Source organism: Monodon monoceros, unplaced genomic scaffold, assembly GCF_005190385.1.
Source record: "Monodon monoceros isolate NGI ecotype Baffin Bay Population unplaced genomic scaffold, NGI_Narwhal_1 Super_Scaffold_3, whole genome shotgun sequence".
In the NCBI taxonomy this organism is placed as follows: Eukaryota; Metazoa; Chordata; class Mammalia; order Artiodactyla; family Monodontidae; genus Monodon; species Monodon monoceros.
The window spans coordinates 26272972-26296550 of record NW_021703780.1 but is presented as its reverse complement, the minus strand read 5'-3'; the positions used below and the strand labels follow the sequence as shown (position 1 = coordinate 26296550).

The following is a 23579-nucleotide window of genomic DNA, read 5'->3' as shown; positions in this document are numbered from 1 at the left end:
CAGGTGACAGATCCAGGTTACCTCCCAGCCACCAGCTAACTCAACCGCCAGGCATGAGAGAGTCATCCCAGATTTCCAGTCTAGTCCAGACTTGAGATGACTGTAGTCCCAGTCACAACATACGATTGTAGTTTCATGCGAATCCCCAAGCAAAAACCTCCCACGTGAGCGCACTCAATTTATAAAACTGTGGGAGATAACCAGTTGTCGTTTTCAAGCCACTAAGTTTGGGATGTTTTACAATGCAGCATTAGTTGAGCAAAACCGTCTCTTTTGCCAAAACTTTCACTCTCTATTCCAACCATTCTGTTGATGCCAAATCTGGTCCATTAAGTATCACTGGCCCCACTGGCCCCTCACTCTCTGTTTTTTTTTTTTTTTTGCTTTCCTTTTTCCTAAATTTCAGATTTGTTTCTTGTTTCGTTTTTGTTTTCATTTTGCAAAACAGAAGCAGGTGCAGTTCCCTCACATACACTTGGCTCAAATTCAAGAAGACGTCAGCCATACGGTTCTGGACGTTCCGGAGCTGAGCTCAGTGGTCTCTCCTAAGAGCCTGATCGAGCATTATCTTCCACGGCTCTTTCTGCTAATGCTTCCCCTCTTGTTCTTTTTGCAGTTTCAGGCATCTTTATTCCAGTATTTTATTGTTATTGTTAATCGAGCAAATGAGTTTCATCTTATCAGCAGGCAGTTCAGCTGGTGACTGCTTTCTTAGGTCAACGTGATTCTGTAGATATGTATATTACATCCAGGTTAGTTAGATATTCATGACTATAAAACATAGGACAGTTCATTGATTAACTGGTCATCAAAGAGTGAGAGCTCTTCCTCTTAACATGCCAAGATGACCCAAGTCTGATTAACTCATTTGTTATGCACATATTAACTTTAGCAGTAGTGTGTACCTAATATTAGCACATTACTTACTGCTTAAGTATCTGGTAACAAAAACTGTGGTTTTTAAAATCTTATTCTGTGAACAAGTCAATGAGTTTATAGATAAGCATGGCTATGAATGTAGCTCTTTCCACATACATAAACACGAATAAAGGCAGGATTATGTAGAACAGAACAAAAATAAAATAAGACTCTTGACTTCATATAACATTAAGATTTTTTTAGAGAAAGGGGGGCAAATAGAGTTGATATCCTGTGGAACCTTCCTGCCCATCAATTCTGGGAGGTAAAAGGCTGAAGCCAATCTTAAACTATGGAAACCATTTTGGCTTGGAGTTTCAATGACTTAGTTTAAGTAAACAATTAGCGCCAGTAGTCTGTTGGCTCAGCAATGAATATGGAAGTCAGTCCTAATAGATTATTTTCTATGATCTTTCTAATCTTACACAAAGTAACTCTTCATTGTCTAACTAGGTTTTTTAAAAAAGGCTCTAAATAGCTATCAATTAACTTTCTATTTCCTGTTATAAAATGTGAACATTATGATAGACTTGAGTCAGCCACGGACTCAAGGGGGAAAGTCACTCCTTTGCATGGGGCATAAATGTAGCCTTTATATATTACTAATCATAACTACAACAGGACTAATCATATTCTGATACCAAGTTGAAATGAGGAATTAGAAGAGTTCTTTTCATTTTAAGTCTTTGGAAATCTGGATACAACCCAGACATTACCCAGAGGATGTCCTCTTTGAAGGCTTGGTTTTAGCAGAATGGATTCTGTGGAAGGGGCTTCCTGTGCTTGGTTGCACTCTGGTGTTGTTTCACATGTTGCTCTCGGAAATATTGAAGTTTCTTTTGAATTATTTTTCCTAATGATGAAAAACAGCTGAAATTAATGAACGTTGTGAATTTAAATAGCATCACACCATTAGTCACAAATATCTCAAGAGTAAAGAAGCATATAACCATTAACATTTAAAATGATGAACAAAAGCTGCTCAAGCTACATTGCTTTTACTGGACAAATTTATCAATTTGAGGTCAGCTTCTATTACGTGCCTTGTCGATCCATTTCATTTGGCTGCAAGATACTCCAACATATTTTGTTTTGAATAACTGCTACTTTTTACAAAGTGATCTGTTTGGGAAGGAGGCGGCCAGAGGGAGAAGTGAGAAAATGGAGTTAACCTAATTACGGTATAATATTTTTCTTTTTAGTAATTTATATAGGATGTCTTGAAATGTCTCTTTTTGTAAGTATAATGTCTCTAAATGTAAGGAAAATGTAGGCTTTTCCTTTATCAGGATAAAGTAAATGAGAATGCTAATTGATTTCAAGTGAAATTATTTGGGTTAATTCTCATTTTTTGATGTTTGAAGGAACAGTATGCCTATTCACATGTAAAATGGTACCAATCTGATATTGGTTAAGATTATTTTCGTCAGACCATCTAAGTTTTATGAACAAGTTTTATGGGTCTTAGGGGCCTTCACAGGAAACACAGAGACTAATGTTTTCCTGAGGCTTTGACCCATGGGAGTTGCTCTGTCTGCAATTCCCTTCCTGCACTTGACACATCCATATTCCACTGTTAGCATCAGCTCAGAAGTTACTTCCTCCATGAAGCCTTTCCTGATACGTTGAGATTTTCTACTACTGGGATCCCAGAGTCCTTGTAACATATCTCTAATTTTGTGCTCATCTGATATGATTTACATGTCTTTCTCCAACGCCATCTCCTTCTCTGACCAAAAAAGAAGGAAATTTTGACTGTGTCTTCCCCAGTGTGGAGATCAGATCTTATTCTTCATTATAATACATGGATTTAGCACCTAGTATCTGGCCTGTGTAGACAAAAATATTGGCTGGGAAAAAGCCAAATGGCTGTTCTTAAATGGAAGCCATTTCAGAAGAAGCAGGGTTCTCTTCCAAACATTACAGTTATGCTGAGAAAATACTGAAGTTTCTTAGCTTTCAAACCAATCATTGATTTGGTTTTCTTATCTGTAGTGGTTAATTTTGGTCCACAAGATTAAGAGGTTTGAGTGCCCCATGAGAGAGGCATGAGAGTTTCCTAAAATGATAAGAATCATTCTTCCCTAAAGTTGAGGAAACAGAACAGTCCCAAACAGGTAACAGTACTTCTAGTTCTTTGATTACAGATGCATATAATCATACAAAATTATTTAAAATATGGAATGTTTTACCTAGTGTGTTGCAGGTTGACTGAGATGCTTGTTTAAAATGCAGAATCTGATTTATCAGGTCTTGGGTGGAGCTCAGCTACCTGCATTTTAAACAACTGTTCAGCTAATTCTGATGCCTATAGACTTGGGCTTTGAAGAGACACTGCCAAAGATGCTGAACTCACTTCCTTTGGAAGCAGTTTTCACATATGTTTCTATGGAAGTTTGTGTGGTTTTCTTTCCTCTCCTCCACTTAGAATATAACATTATCAGGACAAATGCCTGGCCTATTGTTATACTTTCCTAACTCCATTGCACTGAATTCGGTGCTCTGCCCTCATGGTACATCAGGACAGGCATGGAAGAGACCTCATGTCTGCTCTCAGTTTATAGGAGGCTGGGAAAAGGGGTGAAATCGCAGGTGGCTACCGGGCCATAGAAGTCTTCACTTTTCTCAAGTGCTGTGTGAATATTTCTAGTTTTTAGTATCTGCTCATACCTACAGGGCACATAAAAGCAAGTCCTTGGGAGTCAGCAGACATTTGTGCCTCTTCCCCAGATGCCCCTACCTCAGTCAGCTCCTGGGGCTGTTGAACCCTTATCAATCCACGGGCATCTGACCATCACTGTCCTGCTTACAGGCTGTCTGTGGCTCTCCCTGCCTCTAGGAATGAGTCTACATCCTGAACCAGACTTACAGGCTCCTTATAAGCTGCCTCCTCTCTTCCTTTCCAGCCACATCTATATCATCTACCTCGGACGCATGACTCTCTAGCTGATGGGACTTCTCGGAGTTGCCCTAATAACAGGTTCTTTCATAGCTTCCGAGTACATGTCACCTCCTGCCGAGAAGGCTGTCACAATTTTGACTTTCTGTGAATGCCTACTCAGTCTTCAGTTATCACCTCCAATGGGAAGCCGAGAGTGACAAAGCCAACTAGCCTTACATGGTTAATTTCTCTATTGGCATTTAATTTCATTTCATTGTTTTAACATTTAATCATTTAACAACCCTATGGGGCAGTTTCCCATTTTACAGTTGAGAAAGCAGAGGTACTGGGAGGTGAGGTAACTTGCCCAAATTCACACAATATATATACAATATATATACATATATATACAATATATCCCATCTCTAGCTCCATGCTCTTAGCCTTACACCTTGACTAGATGGCCTTTTACTTGTGCACCTTCTTCACTAGAACACAGGAGCCATGTCTTAGTTTTCCCTGGATTCTACTTTCCGAGCAAACTGCCTCGTCCACAGTAGATGTTCAGTTAACATGTAAGTGGATAAGCCTGTCACTGGATCATAGGCCTTTGCCTTGCCAAGGATTACAGGAGCAGCGGAAGCCACAGAAAAGACCAAATCGAACCAACCAGAGCCCATTAAGACCACCCAGTTATAAACTATAGGGGCTACCTAGCGACTTTGATTTCTACATTAACAGAAAAGGTACTAATAAAATGCAGCATTGATTGACTTGTGTCTGATTTCTAGAGACAGAGCTGTGAGTCAGGGGTGACTTAATCTTTCAGCCTCCTGTAGCTATTTCTGGATTTCTTTGTGGCGAGGGACATTAGATTCACCTCGTGTGGTGTGGGGCAGTGATGGACTCAGTGATCAAAGTGCCGATGGTGTTTTGTGCTCAGAGGCCTCTGACTATCTCTCCTTCCTGTCAGTGTTCCCAGATAGCACAGGCCAGCTCAACTGGAGAACAATTGGGTCTTCTGAACTTTCAGCCTAATCTCAGAGGTGTCTTGTTAGTTGTTCCAGTGCCTGACAAATTTCAACCTTCCCCATGCACCAGCTCTTATGCTTTTGGGTTGGAGAGACCTAGGTTTAAATGGCAGATTTACTGTTTGCCACAAATGACTTTGGGTAATACATCTGGCTGCTCTAAGCCATGGTTTCCTCCTCTCTAAAATGGGATTAATGGGAGTAGTCACCTCATAGTGTCATTATGAGGATAATGTATATCAAGCATTACTGTGTAAGGTCACGTATCTAATTAAGCTGGATCCAGAAAACAAATTCAGGTCGTCTGATCCCAGAGTTGGAACTCATAGCCATTAGCTTCTCAACAATATTCTCAACTCGCTCAGTTATCTCCCTTCCTTAATTCTTCTACCCATTCAGTCTCTGCCCTTTCACTGCTGAAATTCATGAAAATGGAGTCCATCCTCACTGCTTTACATCATGAACCATTTTCTCCTCTCACCACCTGCTGGACTCTGCCTTCTGTCACCACCGCTCCATAGCCATTATGCTCTAGGTGGTGAATCGTGACAGTTGATTATGTTGATCAGGAACTACTCTGCGAATATGCAATGTTCAGACTTCATTTGAATTTATTTCTTGCTCATCTCACAGTGCTGAGCGGTTTGGGGTTAGCAAGGTGGCTCTGCTCCATGCATTCATCTAGAAACCCAAGCTGATGGGGGCTTTCTTTGATCACTCAGGGCTTCCACTGGGGATATCTTCCTTTGGTCAGCCAAGAGAAAAGAGCAGGGTGGAGCCAGGGAAGGGTTCTGTGGACCAGTGGTGCATCACCTTCACTCCACATTCCATTGCTAGAACATCTAGAATAATCATGAGGCCAGAGAGGAGAGGACAATATGAACTTTGCTGAGCAGCCAGAAACTCTTTGCCACACTCACTGAAGGAAGTCAAGACTATTATTAACTGTAAATTTCTCCAACATCAGGGCAGTGTACCTTTCCAATCCTTTCTTGAACCATTTCTGTACTTCCCCACCATACTGTCTCTACCAGACTGTCCATTCTATCTAAATGCTCAAGATCACTTTCTTTCACACCAAAACCCTTGATGGCAAAGTACAGTATTACCTCTTTCACTGAGCCTTTTCTCATCTTCCCCTCTCAGAAGGAGAAGGACAAGGTAGACAGCAAACTATTTCCACTTTAGATCATCTAAGGTCAAATCATAGAAGGTTAGCACAGGAAGAGGTCCCCAGCAATGCTTAGCCCAAAGTTTTCTTTGTATGAAAGAAGCCAAGACCTAGAGAGATAAAGGGATTGCCTAGGGACAAGCCATGAATAGAAACTAAGTCTGTTAGATTCCATTCCTGTCTCTATCCTCACGTTATCTCCTGGTGGTGTAGGGCCAGCCTCTGGGGTAGTTTTATTCATATATATTTTTCAAACTTTTCCCAATTAACCCCCAAAGTATATTAAAAACAATGCTTTAAAAATAATGCCAATAAAAATCTTTATATATAGACTGACAGATTAAAAACATTTTTCCCAGTTCTGCTTCATGATCTTGTAAAGTTTGAAAATCTCTTAGTTTTTCCTAGTGATGCCTCAAATTTCAGTGAGAATGAATCAATCTCTATCTGTCTATCTGTATATATCTCAGCTCTTGGCAATTAAGTCTCGTGATAATTGTTTTTGTGCATTAGTCATAACCACTTTTTAAGCAGCAAAGCCTATTACTGTTACAGAGTGAGTTTCAGATGCCCTGCAGTTTGATTAATTTTGGGTAATGCAGCTGTGTGGGGTAAGAAGATTTTACAACGCCTATAAAATGTTGCCTCATGACATGTTCAGCAGTGAATCTGAGGCACCATAGAGCAATTTCAGTGCTTTTCATTAAATACCCGATACCATTTACATTGTACAGTTTTTAAGCAAGAACCATCCTCCGAGATCAGGAGGGTCTGTTAATTGCAAGGCATTTGGGAATCCTGGAAGAGGTAGAAGGGTCTCGATATTTTTCTGGGAACAAATGTAAAAACAACAAGCCAACAAACAGAAAACACTACACGCGAAGGAATTGTATTCGATCCATGTTGCTTTTAGCGGGTTCTCTGATCTTCCCACAACAAAAGATGAGATCTGACTTGCAGCAAATAGTGTGCCCCAAAACACAGTTTCCCATGAAAACAAATCAAGAAGAGAACAAGAAAACCATAGTGAATGGTATACATTTCTTCTTGTTATTTGAAATCATCTCTCTTAGCTTCAGCCACCTTTGGTATTGTTATTGTTATTACAGGTAAGAGAGCAGATATAATAATTAAATCCATCATTGATTCATTCAAACAATTCATACATACTTATTTAGCCCCAGTACATGCCAGGCAAATGGATAGAAGCTCAAGATAAAAGATGGCTGTGAGAAAATAGGATGAATTTTTAAAAATGGTTTCTGCCCCCCCAAGAGATCGCAGTGTTACAGTTTGAAGCTCTGACTTCTCACCCAAAGCTGAGGCGCACCTGATCATTTTTCACTTGGATGTTATAACACCTCCTTAAACTCAACCCATTCAAATCTAAATTCATCATTCTTGTCTAAATCAGTTTTTATCCTTGACTAAAGAAAATCACTGTATCTTATAACAGCAAAGCACCATGCAAATGTTCACTTTTCACTAGAATTATTCCCTACAGTGGTAATTACCAACCTAAGACACACAAATAATAAGATTTTGGATTCATCATCCTTCCAGTCCCCAAGTTCAGTCAAATAGCACAGCCTAAGCTCATCTTTTCTGGAAGGCTGTCCTCACCTCTCAAGGTCTTGCTACCTTCAGACCGTCTCCCCTTCTAATCCACTCACTATTCGTCACTGTGTTGTCCCTGTTTCTCAAGCACTGTGGTGTCATCCCAACTGGGTCACACACTCTTGGAATTCACAGCCTGCATCTTAAGCCTCTGTTCTCACCTGTGACGATGACTGGGTATAAGTGTGGATCTGAAACACGAGCTCAAACCCAGGTCCGGATGCTAACCAGCTCTGCAACCCAGTGAAATCCAAACAGCTTTCAAACTGGAGTTTCTTCTTCTGTGATGTGACTAAGAGAATAAGGCCCAACTCACAGAGTTGTATTGAGAACTAGAGAGAAAGTAGACTCTACTCAAAAGTAATTTGTAAATCTAGAGCCCACACAAATGTAAATTCTTAGTATTATTTGCCATAGTTTCAGCTCAGCACAATAAATATTAGGAGATTAATTGATTCACTGATGTTGAGTGAGTCTCCTAAATGTACTAAGATCATGGAACATTTAGTACCAATTGTTTGCTTATACATTTGGAGGATAAACCTACGAAACCAGTCCTTCTGCTTTCTGAACAGTATGTTCCCTGGGCAGAAACATAGATCCACACCATTCCTTAATCCCAATGCACCTCTCATGTGTTCCACAGCAGGAAAACTTGTCCACCACATCTGTCTTCTCTCTCTCAGTGCACCTTCTCTCTCCAGACACTGGACTCTGTCAGTAAAATAAGCTGCCTGTCAAGGAAAAGAGCAAAGTGATAGGACAAGGAGCCAAGACCTCAACGTCAACGTCAACCTCAATGCCATGGATCACTCTTTCCAATCATATTATTCGTGCTGTATTTGTAAAGACATGAGAGACACAATATTGAACATCAAAGAATGACAGAGCCTTATGTGAAGCTACTTTTAAAAATAAGTGATGGTGATGATGATGATGGTCATGGAGGAGGTGTTTACTATGGCATCTAGATGGGAGATTTTTATTTTTGACAAGGGTTTGCCCTGAGCTGCTCATAACATCGGAGAGGCAGTTAGGTCTCCCATAAATGCTCGGCTTACTCCGAAGGCCAACCTGGTCCACAGGTGCAGGTAGTTTTAATTTGGCCATTGCTGGTCAACTTAACTTTTTTTTTTTTTTAAAGACGAGGCAATAAACTAAGGTTTTTATTGTGAATGTTGAGCAATTCTCATGATTGGAGTGTTCTTCAAGACTCGCCTAACTGAATGGCTTCAAAAACCTTAGCTGATGCATTTCTTTTTTCAAGTTCTGAAGGTCCCAGCCAAAGTGTTTACATTTATTGTGAGTAATTTTTATTTAATCTTTTTAAGAAGTAGACCAGTCTTGTAACATAGTGATTTAGCTTTATTAAAGATAATTAAAAGGGATAAACCTCCTTCTGCCCAGATGATCTATGTAAGCAATAAAAGTCACTTTGGAGCCGGATAATTATCTGGATAATTATCTCAACCCTTTTAATTCTGCTCTTCTGGGCTTATAGCAGGCATTCCGTGGTAACTTGTTGATTGATTTGCTTTTGACTATGAAGACTTGACCCAATAATTCTTTTTTTTTCCCCCATGTTTAAATAGAAGTCTTCTTTTACTTTTAATTGTGGTATATTTGACAAAAGTTTTATATATTTAAGGTATACAATTGATGATTTGATATACATACACATTGTGAAATAATCACCACAATCAAGCTAATTAACGTGTGTGTGTGTGTGTGTGTGTGTGTGTGTGTGTGTAAGATCTACCCTCTTAGGAAATTTCAAGTATACAAAAAAGTACTCTTCACTATAGTCAGATTGTTGTACGTTGGATCTCTAGAACTTAAATTATTTTGTAAAACTGAAACTTTGTATCCCTTGACCAATATTTCTCCTTCACCCCCTCCCCCCAGACACTGGTATCCACCCTTCCACACTCTGCTTCTATGAGTTTGACTATTTTAGAAGCCCACATATGTCAGATCATGCAATATTTATATTTCTGTGTCTGGCTTATTTCACTTAGCATAATGCCCTCCAGGTTCATTCATGTTGTTGTAAATGGCAGGGTTTATTTCTTTTGTTAAGGCTGAATACTATTCCATTCTATATATATATAAAATCTAACCCCCAAATTCTAATAATTCAGAAAATCAAATGCCTTGAGCACTCAAGACAAATATACTTTTTTTACTTTTGCTTATGTTAGAATCATAAAACCCTATAGAGAGTAAAAATTTCTCGAGTTTACCCAGCCCAAAATGATGTATAAAGACACCATACTGGCTTTGGTAATAATTTCTGTTGTCTTATATGCCAGTGGATCAAAAGTTCTCTCTTATATCTATTCCCAAACCAGACTTAATAATGTTAAGTCGATACATTCTCAGGTTGATACATTTAAATTCTGACTTTTTCCCCATTGAAAAATATAAAGAGAAATGAGTTTTCAACTTTCACTTACATGCTAGAGACAGTAACCTAGAAGTTCATGATGACTCCTAATGCTTTGGTTCTTAAGGATGTAAAGAAGAGATGATACCTACTTTGAATTAAATTCGAGATGTAAGGTTAGGAGCTCTCTCCCTATTTCTAATGGTATATGAGGTGAATCCCTTAGAGGATCCAGTCTGTACATTAGACTTTAACTCCCTTCGAAGATGGCAGCAACTGATGTGAAAATTTAGTTTCCACAAAAAAACACTTGTTAGGAATAATCGTATCTTATTTTTCAATGGAATTTTTGAGGCATCATTTATATACAATAAAGCTCACAGGTTTTAATTGTTCAACTTGATGAGTATTGACAATTGATATACAACATTTTCATTCACCTAGTAAGTTCCCTGTGTCCTTTTCGGGCAATTCTTAACGTTTCAGGGACAAGCATATTTTAATTTCTATTACCGCAGGGTATTTTGCCTGTTCCTGTACTCCATATAAATGGAATCCTACAGTATGGATACTTTACTTCTGAATTAAAATTTACAAAGCACTTTTACTTTCACTACTTCCATTAGATCCTTGGAATGAGAGAAAGGTCCCAAGGTAAAAATTTTTATAGATGGGACACCAAAGCTCAGACTCGCTTAATGTCACCCAGTAGAAGGCTTTCAAGGCAGAATTGAAGCTCGGTGTTCTGATTTTGGGTTCGGGACTCCTTCTGTTGAATTCTAGTGGATCCTGGAAAGATGTTTGGACTTGTCTTCATCATAACAACAACAGTGATAATAAAAATAAGTACCTGAGTCTGAATGCCAGCATTACCATTCCTGATGTGTGTGATTTCCAGTAAGTTATTTGATCCATTTCAGACTCAGTTACTTTATAAAGTAAGGATGGTAACAGCCTCATTCCTGGATCTGACACTCTTGTTTGTACTCCAAGACTCATATCTCTTCATGATTTCTGCTCGAGGTTCTATAAAACCTCAATACCAACAGGCAGAGTCAGAAACTAACTGTTGGGTTGTTACAACACTTGGTTTAAGTCTTTCTGATCACATTTTATTTCCATTTTTCTCTCTCTGCTAAATCATGAGCTCCTTGAAAATGGGATGCAGTTCTTCCTCACCACCAGTTCTCAAGTGTTTAGCACACCATCTGGCCCAGAAGTGATGTACGCTCTGAACTTGTTACAGGTAGCCAGAAATAAAGACAGGCAAAGCTCCTTTGGAGAAAAATTTGGCCTCCAACTTTTACATCACCACTCAGACTTGTCTGAGTGGGTCTTACTAGATCTGATAAGAGGGTATGAAAAATGAGATTATTTTCATGGTCATGCTAAACATGTTAAATCGTACCATAAATCTCCAAGTCATCAAACCAATGTAGGAGAAGAGAGTCCACCTACCTGTTACAGTTAGATGCCTGTACGGGTTAGGGAAGGACCACTTTGCCTAGTGCCCCCCTCCTCATGTGGCCACCTCCTAATTCCCTAGTGCTGCCTTGTGCCAGCCACCTATACCTAACTGCAGTGCTATGGTGGTATTAAGGGAAACAATAATGTCTGCTAACGCTGTCAACACCTTGGCAATATCTGCCTTTCTTCAATTACTTTTGTTTACAAATTACTCCTAATTTTGTTCTTAAAAGGTAGTTAAGAACAAATGCTGCTAGGATTGATGGGAAGCTAACTGCATGATTAAGTAATTACGTTTTTAAAGCTTGCCTTACACTAGGACTAATGATATGTCACCCAGTAGCAGAAATTCCAGATAATGAATGCGAAATGTTTCTATGTACTTAGTTGCTTTTAAATCTCCCTTCACGCCAGAGCTGGTGCTATGCATGGGGTAGTGGGAGGAAGAAAAGGAGTGACAGCTCGGCCTCCCCAGCCTTTGTGTAGAAACACACACTCCCACCCAGGGCTCTTTTCTGCCCTCGAAGATGCTTTATTTTTTGTAAAGCTGACGCTTTATTTCCGTGCAGGGCTGATTGTTCGGTTGGTTCACTGATGAAAATGCTACATCGCTTTGTTGAATAAAGAGCCGAATGAAGTTAACTAGCAGGGGACTGTCCTTTCCCTGCAGGGCCCAGATTGAGAGTGGATCTTTTGAGTATATAATAGAACAGAATTCGAGTCAGAGCTGAAGGGGCTCTGCCTCTCCTCCTCCAACTGGGGACTTTCACGGGTGAGGATTGGTGGAGTGGGTGTTGGGTGAGCAGGGTCCAAGGGATGGGAGGAAGGAGAAATGAGGTCCCTTCATCTTTACACTTGGGATTCTTGGTCATTCGTAGGGGTTCTTGGCTTCTGGACTCCTGACAAGCATCAGTTCTCTTCTTTGGGCTGCAATCCTGCAGTTAAAGTCAGAACTCATTTTGTGGTGACGGGTAACGTTTCCTCAATGAATACATAGGTTCTCCAATAGTCCAGCCATTTTCTTTTCTAGATAAAGACAGTGGGAAAAAGTGTTACATGTGTACGTGTGTATATCAATGTTTTAATCTATTTTGTATATAATTGTGTCAACTGTATATGCATATGCATCCATATAGAATTTATATTTATGCATTATTTGATGTCTTTATATAGTGATATACAACACATGCATATAAAAAGCATAGCACAATAAACGCTCAATCTGTTGCTATACTTACATGTATAATATAATTATAGTAACAAGTTACTATAATGCATGTCTGTATATCACACATAAACACATTGGTGTAAAACAGCTATATATGTACACTATACCCATATAGACACATATGTACATATTGCATATCTACAGACATATTCTCAAAAATATATAATTCAACGACGTTAGAAAATGCTTCAGTTAATGGGGGTGCTCTAGTGTGATAAGTTATCATCCATTGGCTCACACTGAAAGGTGAGCAAAAATCAGTCCTCGCTTTAAATCTAGATTCATATTGGCCAGTTACTTCACCTTCTTAACATCTTTCTCAGACTCCTTTACTTTAAAATATGAATTATAAAAAAAAAATACATGAATTATAGATACCAACCTTGAGGGGTTGCTGTGAGGAGTAAATGAGTTTACATATGGAATTCATCCAACGGTCTTGCACATAGTAGGTACTCACTAACTGTTCATTTTGTTTCCCAAAGAACTGCAATTTCTTTTCCTCAAACACTGAGTAATAGTGACCCCTAAGAGAAGCAACAGACTATGCAATTTTCCCTACTGGTGAGATTCAGACTAGTTATCTCTTACTGCCGAGTAATGACTGTAATAGACTGAGAAGATTTCCATTTAAATAAGTGGATGATTTTTTAGCTGACTATGGAAATGTAAATGGACCCTAATGAACGAATGCCATAATTATTCTTCCTGTTTCTTCTTTATAGACGCATTATTTCCTAAGGGTGAATGCATTCAGGGTACATACGCTTGGATATGAATACACATATGCATATAAATTTTCAAGGTACTAGCTTTAAGGGAGAAGGATATTCATTAACTAGGGCTGTACAGTCGCTTCAAGGACTTCTATTTGCACCAGAATAAGGTCTATATTCCTTAGTCTGACATTCAAGGCCTTCTGAACTGACCTCAACTATGTCTAATGAGATATTCCAATTTCCCTGAGCAACTAGTCCTCTCTCTTCTGAATTTCCAGAGGATTCATTCCCTGTACTAATCATTTGACATTTTATGGCTTTATTTAAAATTTTTTGTTACCTTCTCAGAGCAAGGAAACTAGCTATTGAATTTAGCCGATAATATACTGGGCATATACTCTAAGAAAACTGTAATTCAGAAAGACACATGCACCCCAATGTTCACTGCAGCACTATTTACAATAGCCAGGTCACGGAAGCAACCTAAATGCCCATCGACAGACGAATGGGTAAAGAAGATGTGATACATATATACAATGGAATATTACTCAGCCATAAAAAGGAATGAAACTGGGTCATTTGTTGAGATGTGGACGGATCTAGAGACTGTCATACATAGTTAAGTAAGTCAGAAAGAGAAAAACAAATATCGTATATTAACGCGTGTATGTGGAACCTAGTGAAATGGTACAGATGAACCGGTTTGCAGGGCAGAAATAGAGACACAGATATAGAGAACAAACGTATGGACACCAAGGGGGGAAAGCAGGGTGGGGGTGGTGCTGGTGGTGGGATGAATTGGGAGATTGGGGTTGACATGTATACACTAATATGTATAAAATAGATAACTAATAAGAAACTCCTGTATAAAAAAATAAAATTAAATTAAAAAAAAAAACATGCAGAATCTAGCAGAGAACCTAAAAAAAATATATATATATATTTATTTATTACTTAAAAACATAATTTTTTCAGGATATACTTTATCTGGCTTATGATAGAAAAATTTAAATATATGGCACAATATTAAAAAATTAAAATGACCTATGATTTCATCACAGAAAGATAACCCTTAATAGCACCATGAGATATACTGGTTAACATCCATCCAAGATTTTCCAAGTTTAAAAAACCATAGATCAGGGCTTCCCTGGTGGCGCAGTGGTTGAGAGTCGGCCTGCCGATGCAGGGGACACGGGTTCGTGCCCCGGTCCGGGAAGATCCCACATGCTGCGGAGCGGCTGGGCCCGTGAGCCATGGCCGCTGGGCCTGCGCGTCCGGAGCCTGTGCTCCGCAACGGGAGAGGCCACAACAGTGAGAGGCCCGCGTACCGCAAAAAAAAAAAAAAAAAAAAAATAGATCAGGCTCAGGTTATTTATTGAAATTGAGGGTCGTGTTATGTATATATATTTCATATTCTGGATTATCATTAATATTCATGCTTTTATAATTTTGCAAAATATTGATGCCCCTCCAAGGCATCAAGCATATAAACACAGGGCTGATGGAGAACCTTTCAGGTAGTCTTGCAGAAATGTTCAGAAAATCACTTGGTGGTTTACTTTCCCAGGTAGGTAGTAAAACTGGGACTTGGGAAAGAGTCCAAGGGTTGGAACAGGAGCCATGCCTGTCGGAGCACAGGCTCCGGACGTGCAGGCTCAGTGGCCATGGCTCACGGGCTCCACGGCATGTGGGATCTTCCCGGACCGGGGCACGAACCCGTGTCCCCTGCATCGGCAGGCGGACTCTAAACCACTGCGCCACCAGGGAAGCCCTGGAAACATTTTTAATAACTATATAATAACCTTTAGGAAAGAGTACAATAGTTAATTTATCTCATCTATTTATTTTTGTCACACTTTTATTCCTTTTACCTATAATGATGAGCTAAATCTCTTTAAATCCAAACCTTTGTTTTCAACTCTGATTCTACCCTGAGAATAGATTTTCTCCAAGTTGAACGTAAAGTTCTGAGACTCTTGACACATATATACAAATTGTTTTCCAAAATACTTCTAACTATTTACACTGCTTCCAGCAATATTGAATACCTCTGTCATGGCCACCTCAAAATTTTGGAGAGCATTGTTTGTTAAAAACATTTTTCACAGCATAGCTCATTATAAATTTCATCTTTCCATTTACTATTAATGTAGAATATTTTCAAATTATGAGCTTTTCCAGTCAGGAAAAGAAATCTGAGTTAGCCTAAATTGGTTTATTTAAAATTAGCTTTATTTTTGTCAGTTATACCTCAGTAAAAGCTGGAAAAATAAATAGATAGGTAGATAGGTATGTAAAAATTAGCTACTCCCACCCCCCGTCTGGTATTGGACTTTTTTTTTCTTTATTCCAGGAAAGTCAGAGTTTTCCTAAAATATATCTATCTTCTTGAACATGATCAGTGATTTCACTGTGCAGTTTCTAACTCTGGGGTGGTTGATTATTATTCAAGGATATTTAAAAGCAGTCTGTGGTCTCCTTTTGCTGGATGTCTTAGAGTACTCTCACTGTCCTTCCTGCCTCTGTCCCATCTAATTCTGGATGCACATCTTAGGATAGTAGATGTGACTGTTCATGACCTTTCACTCCTGGCCACTGCAGGCTAGGCATCATAGTCTCTCAAAGAGGGATCACAACAAAGGTCCTGATGGAGTTGAAAACAGAGGTTGCTGAGCACCTGAATCAGTGGGATCAAATCCAGGCTAAGTTATTGATGATACAACCCTATTCTCTGTTGTAAGAGAATTTGGGGGATGGGGGCAAAAGTGGAGGGGAGCGACTGTGGACTTGTTAACATTTTACCATATCTTACCTGTTCAGCTGAGTCACTTTGTTTTATAGGTTTGGGTGTGAGTTGGTGACTAAGATTTCTCAATTCATCCTACCCATGCTGTAGTTGGGGTTAATTCTTACATAAAACTGGTACGATGAAAAATTTGTGACTTCACCTATTCTTCTGTTTTCATGGGTGGATGAAAATGAATCAGGTACATATTTCTAATCACCATTACACCCTGGGCCTATTTTAAGAAAATAACTTTTATATTAAAAAAAAACTTTGATATTTGGAGAATAACATCTCAATGGCAATCATATTTCTCAATCCAAAGTGTTGTTCCTCACAAGCAATAAATGAAACGGCCATTCTTCATAGTATAGATAGCCTACTTCACTATTTGCTTTTTTTTTTTTTTTTTTTAATTAAAAAGAACAAAGCAGAAATGATAGTTTGTTGATGTTTAATGGATTGGTAAAAAATAATTTTTGAGTTGCAATTTTGCTTTCAATTTCTAACACATTAACACCTAATTTCACTTTCATGTCCCAGGAACAATTACTACTGGGCAGGTTACTTAAGGTAGAAAGTTACTTAAGGAGTCAGTTATAGTGATGCAATTTGAAATCCTTTAACCCACCTCCACCTCCCTTGTGTATTTTCTCTCCTAGCCTGTAAGGCCACAGGGAAGGAAGATGCAAGGATTAGTTTTCATTCATGTTCCAAAATGTTCAGAGCTCCTCAAAGATAGTTACTTACATTGTAGAATTCCATGGGGGCACCCCAAACAATGAAAAGTCTGCCTATCTATCTATCTGTCTATTTCTCTGTCATCTACCAGTTTATTAATCTATCATCTCTATCTATTCTACTTATTTGTATTTCTAACCTGTTTTCCCATGTCTGCATTATTTTCAGTCTACATTAGAGATAGTGTTTGAAATGTAAATAACCCTAGGAAAAGATACAGGTCGTCAAAGTTTTGCTAAGGAAATGATGTCTCTCGGATCCTTTGGGGGAGACAGGTTTTCACGGGTGGACTCAGATCCCAGATGAGAGACAGGTAAGTGGAAGAGAAAAGGACCAACTCACTCTGGTCTTTGTCAGTCTTCACCCACCTACCCCCACCACAGCTGAGTTAGAATATGTAAATGCCAAAAGAAAAAAATATGGCAAGTACGACCTCAGCTAAAATGAGGCTTACGAAGTGTTTGCCTTTCCTAACATCTGCATCAGCTCTACATACAAAGGGCAGCACCTTTGTGTTATTGAATAAGCAGTTCTAATGCACCTTTTCCTCTCAGCTTTTCAAAGTTCAGATTGGGCTAGAGTCAAGGTGACCCTTGTTTGTTTGGGATCCACAATCATTCTTCTGGCTCAAAGGGCATTAGAAAAAAAGGCAGGAAAAGGTGTGTTCTTAGAACCAAGTGACTAGTTGGATGAGTCAAACTAATTCTTTTAAACTTGCTTAGCTTCAGGTGCCAGCACTTAAAAATAATGTTGAGGTAATAAAACAGGAAAGTGTTTGAGCATCTTGGGCAATATAGATTCATGGTGTTATTATAGTGAAAATTATACCCATTTTCCAGGGCATTTATTCTTCATTTTCAGCCCTCTAATGCAGTGGTCCTCAACCACTATTGGAATCAGAATCACCCGGGGGAGCTTTTAAGGCATGTCAATCCTGTATCCCACGCCCAGGGCCACCTAAATCCCCCAGGGCCACTTAAAGCCCCCTCCCAGGGGCCAGGGCAGAAATGCTCAGGTGATTCTGCGGTGAAGCCAGGGTTGAGGATGACAGTTTTAATGGCACAAAATGCCAGTGGTTTTGTAGCTCTGATTAAATTGGGGTGGGGATGGTCAAGAAGGGAGTGGTTTTCCCGAGGCATGACTCCCAGCTAGCTCTTAGCATAAAGGACATCTTTGAACTGAAATCAAGTAAAGTTAGTGTGAGTCCCATGTCATTTCTCTGGCCATTGTAAGTGACATTTCTGTGCCTGGTGTTTCAGTCCCAAACATGTCACTGTTTTCATGTCATCACTCCACTCCATGCTGCAGAGATCACTCCTGTCAGCTCCCATTCATCTGGAAGGGTCAGGCCTACACTCACAACCTGAGGCTCTCCCCATGCTTCTGGCAAGCTCTGTCACACAGCGGCTGTCACCAGGCCCAGCACACATTGGCTTCAGTCTGCTGCTACTTCAAACCATGGTCAGTTGATTGTTAGGATTTCAGCTCTTCAACCAAACTGTCCGACACTAGAACCGGAAATCAATGGCGAAGTAAATCACTCAGGGGTAAGAGACGGTTGGACTTTTGGCCAAGTCACCCAGAGGTGATTTATAAGTCTTTCTTGGCTTTGCCAAATCCCCTCCAAGGCATCAAGCATATAAACACAGGGCTGATGGAGAACCTTTCAGGTAGTCTTGCAGAAATGTTCAGAAAATCACTTGGTGGTTTACTTTCCCAGGTAGGTAGTAAAACTGGGACTTGGGAAAGAGTCCAAGGGTTGGAACAGGAGCCATGCCTGGAGGCAGGTACACTGGCATTGCTTTCCAAGTCTTATTTCCCTACACTGGGGATGGGAGGAGTGGAGGGTATATAAGAAGGTAAGCAGTGACTGTGCATTGTTTTTCTACTTAATCATCTGTATTTTCACGATGCCTATGGGAGGTGATATAAAGTGGAAACTAGGACGTTAGTATGTATACTTACAGATGATATGGGTACCATTTAATATCTTAACTGGAAATGACCTCATCTTGCATGGAAGTACCTGGGGAAGATTGGGACTCACTTTAAGAAAGATGCCAAGTGCTGCCTCTCACCACGTGCCCCCCAAATCACCCATCTTACAGCTTAGAGAAAGGTAGCCGCAGACAACTCACTCAACATCACTCTCAACTGAGTCACTCAAAGGTAAGATAATTCTTGACCCCAAATCCTAGAGGTTAACAATATTCAGTTATCAGCGAAGCAAGAATTGATAGTTCCCAAGGTTTACAGAATGTAGAAAATCACAATGGGAGTGACAGGAACACTTTATAGCATCCAAGATTTTCAAGAATAAAAATTTTCTGTTGACTCTTGGTTTAATACTGTCAGAAGTGCTGATCCAATAGGCAAATCCCATGAAGTCCGCAGAATCTCCAGGGACATAGTAATACATGTGTACTCCCTGAGAGATTATCTTCAGTTCATGTGGATCAACCATTCATCTGCCTAATTCTTGGCAAATCGATTAGGAAAGTAAAAGCTACAAAGGTAATACATTAACAAAGCAAAATGTACTTGGAATAGAAAGTTGGAAATTTTATTATATATTTCCTTACTAATTTCCGTATGGGAAATCTTCTCTAAAATGACCATGAAAGTCAATGAGAATATGTGATCATATATATAACGTACTTTCTTAACTCATTTTTCAGGAAAAACACACCTTGAATGTCATGATCTCGATAAGCATATAGTTACCATGTCAAAGAGGTGAACCTAGTAAAAGCCTGGATTCAAAGAGCATAGCAAGTAGTGAGGTGCTAGCAAGTGCTAAGGAAGTAGTGAGGTTTTCGAAGAATGGATCAATGTCTTACTGCTTAGCTTAATGATCACATACATTAAAATTCCCATTTTCCTAATGCTTGCTCCTTTCTCAACTAAGCAACCACTTTCAATGGCATTGTAGAGTCTGTACGTTCCAATGATTGTGCACAAAAAAAATGATGACCCATTGTGACAAATACACCAATTCCATGTCCTTCTTTTGGGGAATATGTTAAATTGAAATTTTAAATATCTGTAATAACAGAAAGCTGGAAATATAAAAGCTGGTTATTTAAACTTTATGAACACCAAGGCTCCAACACCCTCGGAGTATACACACCTAGCACAACAGGGTTTCTTGGCACAGAGAGAGTTGACTCCTCCTGGCAGTTCTTCATGTTCTCTGGGCAGACAAAGACTCCTTACCTGCCACACAGAGAGACACTTTAAAAAGTTCCTAACCAAGGGCCAAGGAGCTCCAAGAGCAAATACTTGAGTATTGTCTACCACTGGAGTTTAAATGTATGTACCTGCCAGCCCATCTTAAGGGGATCGGAGGGGGGGCGGGGTGCTTGATGGAATCCAGACTGAAGTGGTGTAATAGAAAATTATTAGAAATAGCTTCACTCTTTGGCCGCAGGTGTCTGCAAGGTGGGTTAGACTCAGTAGCAGAGCCAGAAAGTGGCAACAGACAAGGGATTCAGGATATACAGTAAGGGTCTGTTTCTGACCCTCCTTTACCCAGCCCCTTCCCTAGGAAGGATATACCCTACTAAGACTGGGTAGTGGAACAGACTGAAAGAACTGATTACTAGGGACCCTGGCACTTCTGCTGTGGGTACCTCTTCTGAAAGAGCTGTGCACTGGAAGAGGGTATTTTTTCCCTTTTGCCCAAAGAAAAGGTGAGAACTAGAGACCTGAAGGCACCCAAAAGGTGGTAAGGAGCTCCTTCTAGTTCTAGGAGAAAGAGCAAGTGAGGGAAAGGAACAATGCTGACAAGCAAGTGAAGAAGCAGCAGAGTTCTAGTTTGGGCCCATCCCACTGGGGAAGCAGAAAAAGTGGGCATCTAAGCCTCAGAAGTCCATAGCAAGATGGCTTCAGGGGAAGGCTTGCAACAGAGCTGCAGGGGGCACTGATGCTGTATGAGGCACCTCTCCTTCCCCTACCCCTCCTTTCCCCTTCATTGCCTAGAGATTGAAGACAGGAGATGCTGGGGGAAGCTGCTAATATTCTGTTACTGGGTTGATGGAAATGTTGAACAGCACACCTGTGGACAGACCATGAAAGTGACCTTCCCTTGGAATTTAGGGGGACCTAGAGAACACTTGTCTTAAACTGTTGGCAAAGAGAACTTCTACAGACCTAGCAAAAACACCTGCCATGTTTGATTAGCAGCTTATTTTCCAGTGTCCCTAAATTATACATAAAAATTTCTTGAGTAAATAATATACAAGAGTGATGTCCCCAAATGAGACTCCCTAGACTGAGAACTACAGGTACCGTGCTTTTCGGGTCACTGTCTCTTCAGTCACCAGCCTGACGCCACGCACACAAGGATGCTCAATAAAGGTTTGTGGAAGGAATGAATAAATGACTAGAATGGATGAATGAATGGGTAGCCCACCAACTTATATGTAGAGTTAAGATCCCTAAAGTTACAGATGAAAATATACAATGTTTAGCACACAACTTTATGATATTATTCAGCATATGCATCACAGATCAAGGAATGCATTTGATTAATTTCAAAATTACACACGTGTTTATGAATGGCATTCCCAGTAGCCACAGAGAATGTGTCCTGAATGCTTTATTAAGGAGCAGTTCCTTGTCACCAGCCAGTGCTAACACAGGTAAGTGTATACAGGCTGTCTACGTTACCTGGAATTGTCAGTGGCTTGTTGGGAGCCTGTAAAGGATGGAAAACCAGAAATCCTTCAATCGCCTTCCTTCAACATTCCAAATCAAGTACACGATGTTTTAAAAATTGTTTCTACCCTTTGGGCATATTGGCTTAGAAATAAAAGCCTCTCCTTCCAGTTTTGTTTTACATTCTCAACAGTGAGAGTTACTCACAACGTAGGCTCCCAATGGAGAGGAACTTGTGTGCACAGTACACATCAGTGGTTAAAAGATGACTTTGTCGTAAGGGGTGTGGGGTGAGGGATGCAGCGGGCTTGCAGTTGTTGGCTGCATTCTTTTCCAGATGTTCATCTCCCTATGTGTGCCAGGTCAGATATTCATTAGAGAAATTTAGAGAGAGGTCAGATGGCTGAGAGTCCAATATGGTAACCATGACCACATGTGACTACTGAGCACATGAAACGTGGCTGATCTGAACAGAGATGTGCAGTAGGCTTAAAACACACACTGGATTTTTGAAGACTTAGTTTGAAAGGAAAGATACGTGTAAAATATTGATTATATGCTAAAATGATAATATTTCAGGTTAAACCAAATATATTATTAAAATAAACTTCACTTTTTTTTTTAACATCTTTGGATGTGGCTTCAAGAAAATTTATTTACATATGTAACTCAAATTTTTGACTCACTGTATCTACACTGTGCTGATTTAGAGGGACCACCAGATCAGGAGATACGCATTTTAGTTATGTATACGTACTTATTTAATTTCTTATTGAACTTATATGATGTGCCAGGAATTGGGCAAGAGGTGGATTTAATGGTGAGCAAAGCAAGTATGTGGATCACATGTGGCCTCTGGTGCCTCCAGGTCTACTTTCTCTCTTTCTCTCTCCTGCTACTGCAGAAAGTTCATTCCTTGCCATCTTTTTTTTTTTTTTTTAACATCTTTATTGGGGTATAATTGCTTTACAATGGTGTGTTAGTTTCTGCTTTATAACAAAGTGAATCAGTTATACATATACATATGTTCCCATATGTCTTCCCTCTTGCGTCTCCCTCCCTCCCACACTCCCTATCCCACCCCTCCAGGCTGTCACAAAGCACCGAGCCAATATCCCTGTGCCATGCGGCTGCTTCCCACTAGCTATCTACCTTACGTTTGTTAGTGTATATATGTCCATGACTCTCTCGCGCCGTCATAGCTCACCCTTCCCTCTCCCCATATCCTCAAGTCCGTTCTCCAGTAGGTCTTCCTGACATTTTTTTTTCATAAATTCCATATATATGTGTTAGCATACGGTATTTGTCTTTTTCTTTCTGACTTACTTCACTCTGTATGACAGACCCTAGGTCTACCTCCACCTCATTACAAATAGCTCAATTTCGTTTCTTTTTATGGCTGAGTAATACTCCATTGTATATATGTGCCACATCTTCTTTATCCATTCATCCAATGATGGGCACTTAGGTTGTTTCCATCTCCGGGCTATTGTAAATAGAGCTGCAATGAACATTTTGGTACATGACTCTTTTTGAATTTTGGTTTTCTCAGGGTATATGCCCAGTAGTGGGATTGCTGGGTCATATGGTAGTTCTATTTGTAGTTTTTTAAGGAACCTCCATACTGTTCTCCATAGTGGCTGAACCAATTCACATTCCCACCAGCAGTGCAAGAAGTGTTCCCTTTTCTCCACACCCTCTCCAGCATTTATTGTTTCTAGATTTTTTGATGATGGCCATTCTGACTGGTGTGAGATGATATCTCATTGTAGTTTTGATTTGCATTTCTCTAATGGTTAATGATGTTGAGCATTCTTTCATGTGTTTGTTGGCAGTCTGTATATCTTCTTTGGAGAAATGTCTATTTAGGTCTTCTGCCCATTTTTGGATTGGGTTGTTTGTTTTATTGTTATTGAGCTGCATGAGCTGCTTATAAATTTTGGAGATTAATCCTTTGTCACTTGCTTCATTTG

General features: G+C 39.8%; 1 protein-coding gene across 17 annotated transcripts in view; it reads right to left on the bottom strand.

Moving 5' to 3' along the window:
- Positions 1-354: 354 nt before the first annotated feature.
- Positions 355-23579, bottom strand: part of PKHD1 (PKHD1 ciliary IPT domain containing fibrocystin/polyductin) — a 623301-nt gene continuing 600076 nt past the window's right edge. For 14 of the 17 annotated variants that reach the window (XM_029242351.1, XM_029242348.1, XM_029242360.1 and 11 more), the window contains 5 exons: positions 12325-12497; positions 8247-8352; positions 7780-7910; positions 1635-1771; positions 355-727 (listed from right to left, as the gene is read on the bottom strand). The gene's annotated coding sequence lies outside the window, so the exon portion shown is untranslated. Of the gene's footprint in view, positions 728-1634; positions 1772-6006; positions 6024-7779; positions 7911-8246; positions 8353-12324; positions 12498-20077; positions 20164-23579 lie in introns of those variants that run through there. The other 3 variants (XM_029242350.1, XM_029242349.1, XM_029242352.1) reach the window with 3 other exon arrangements.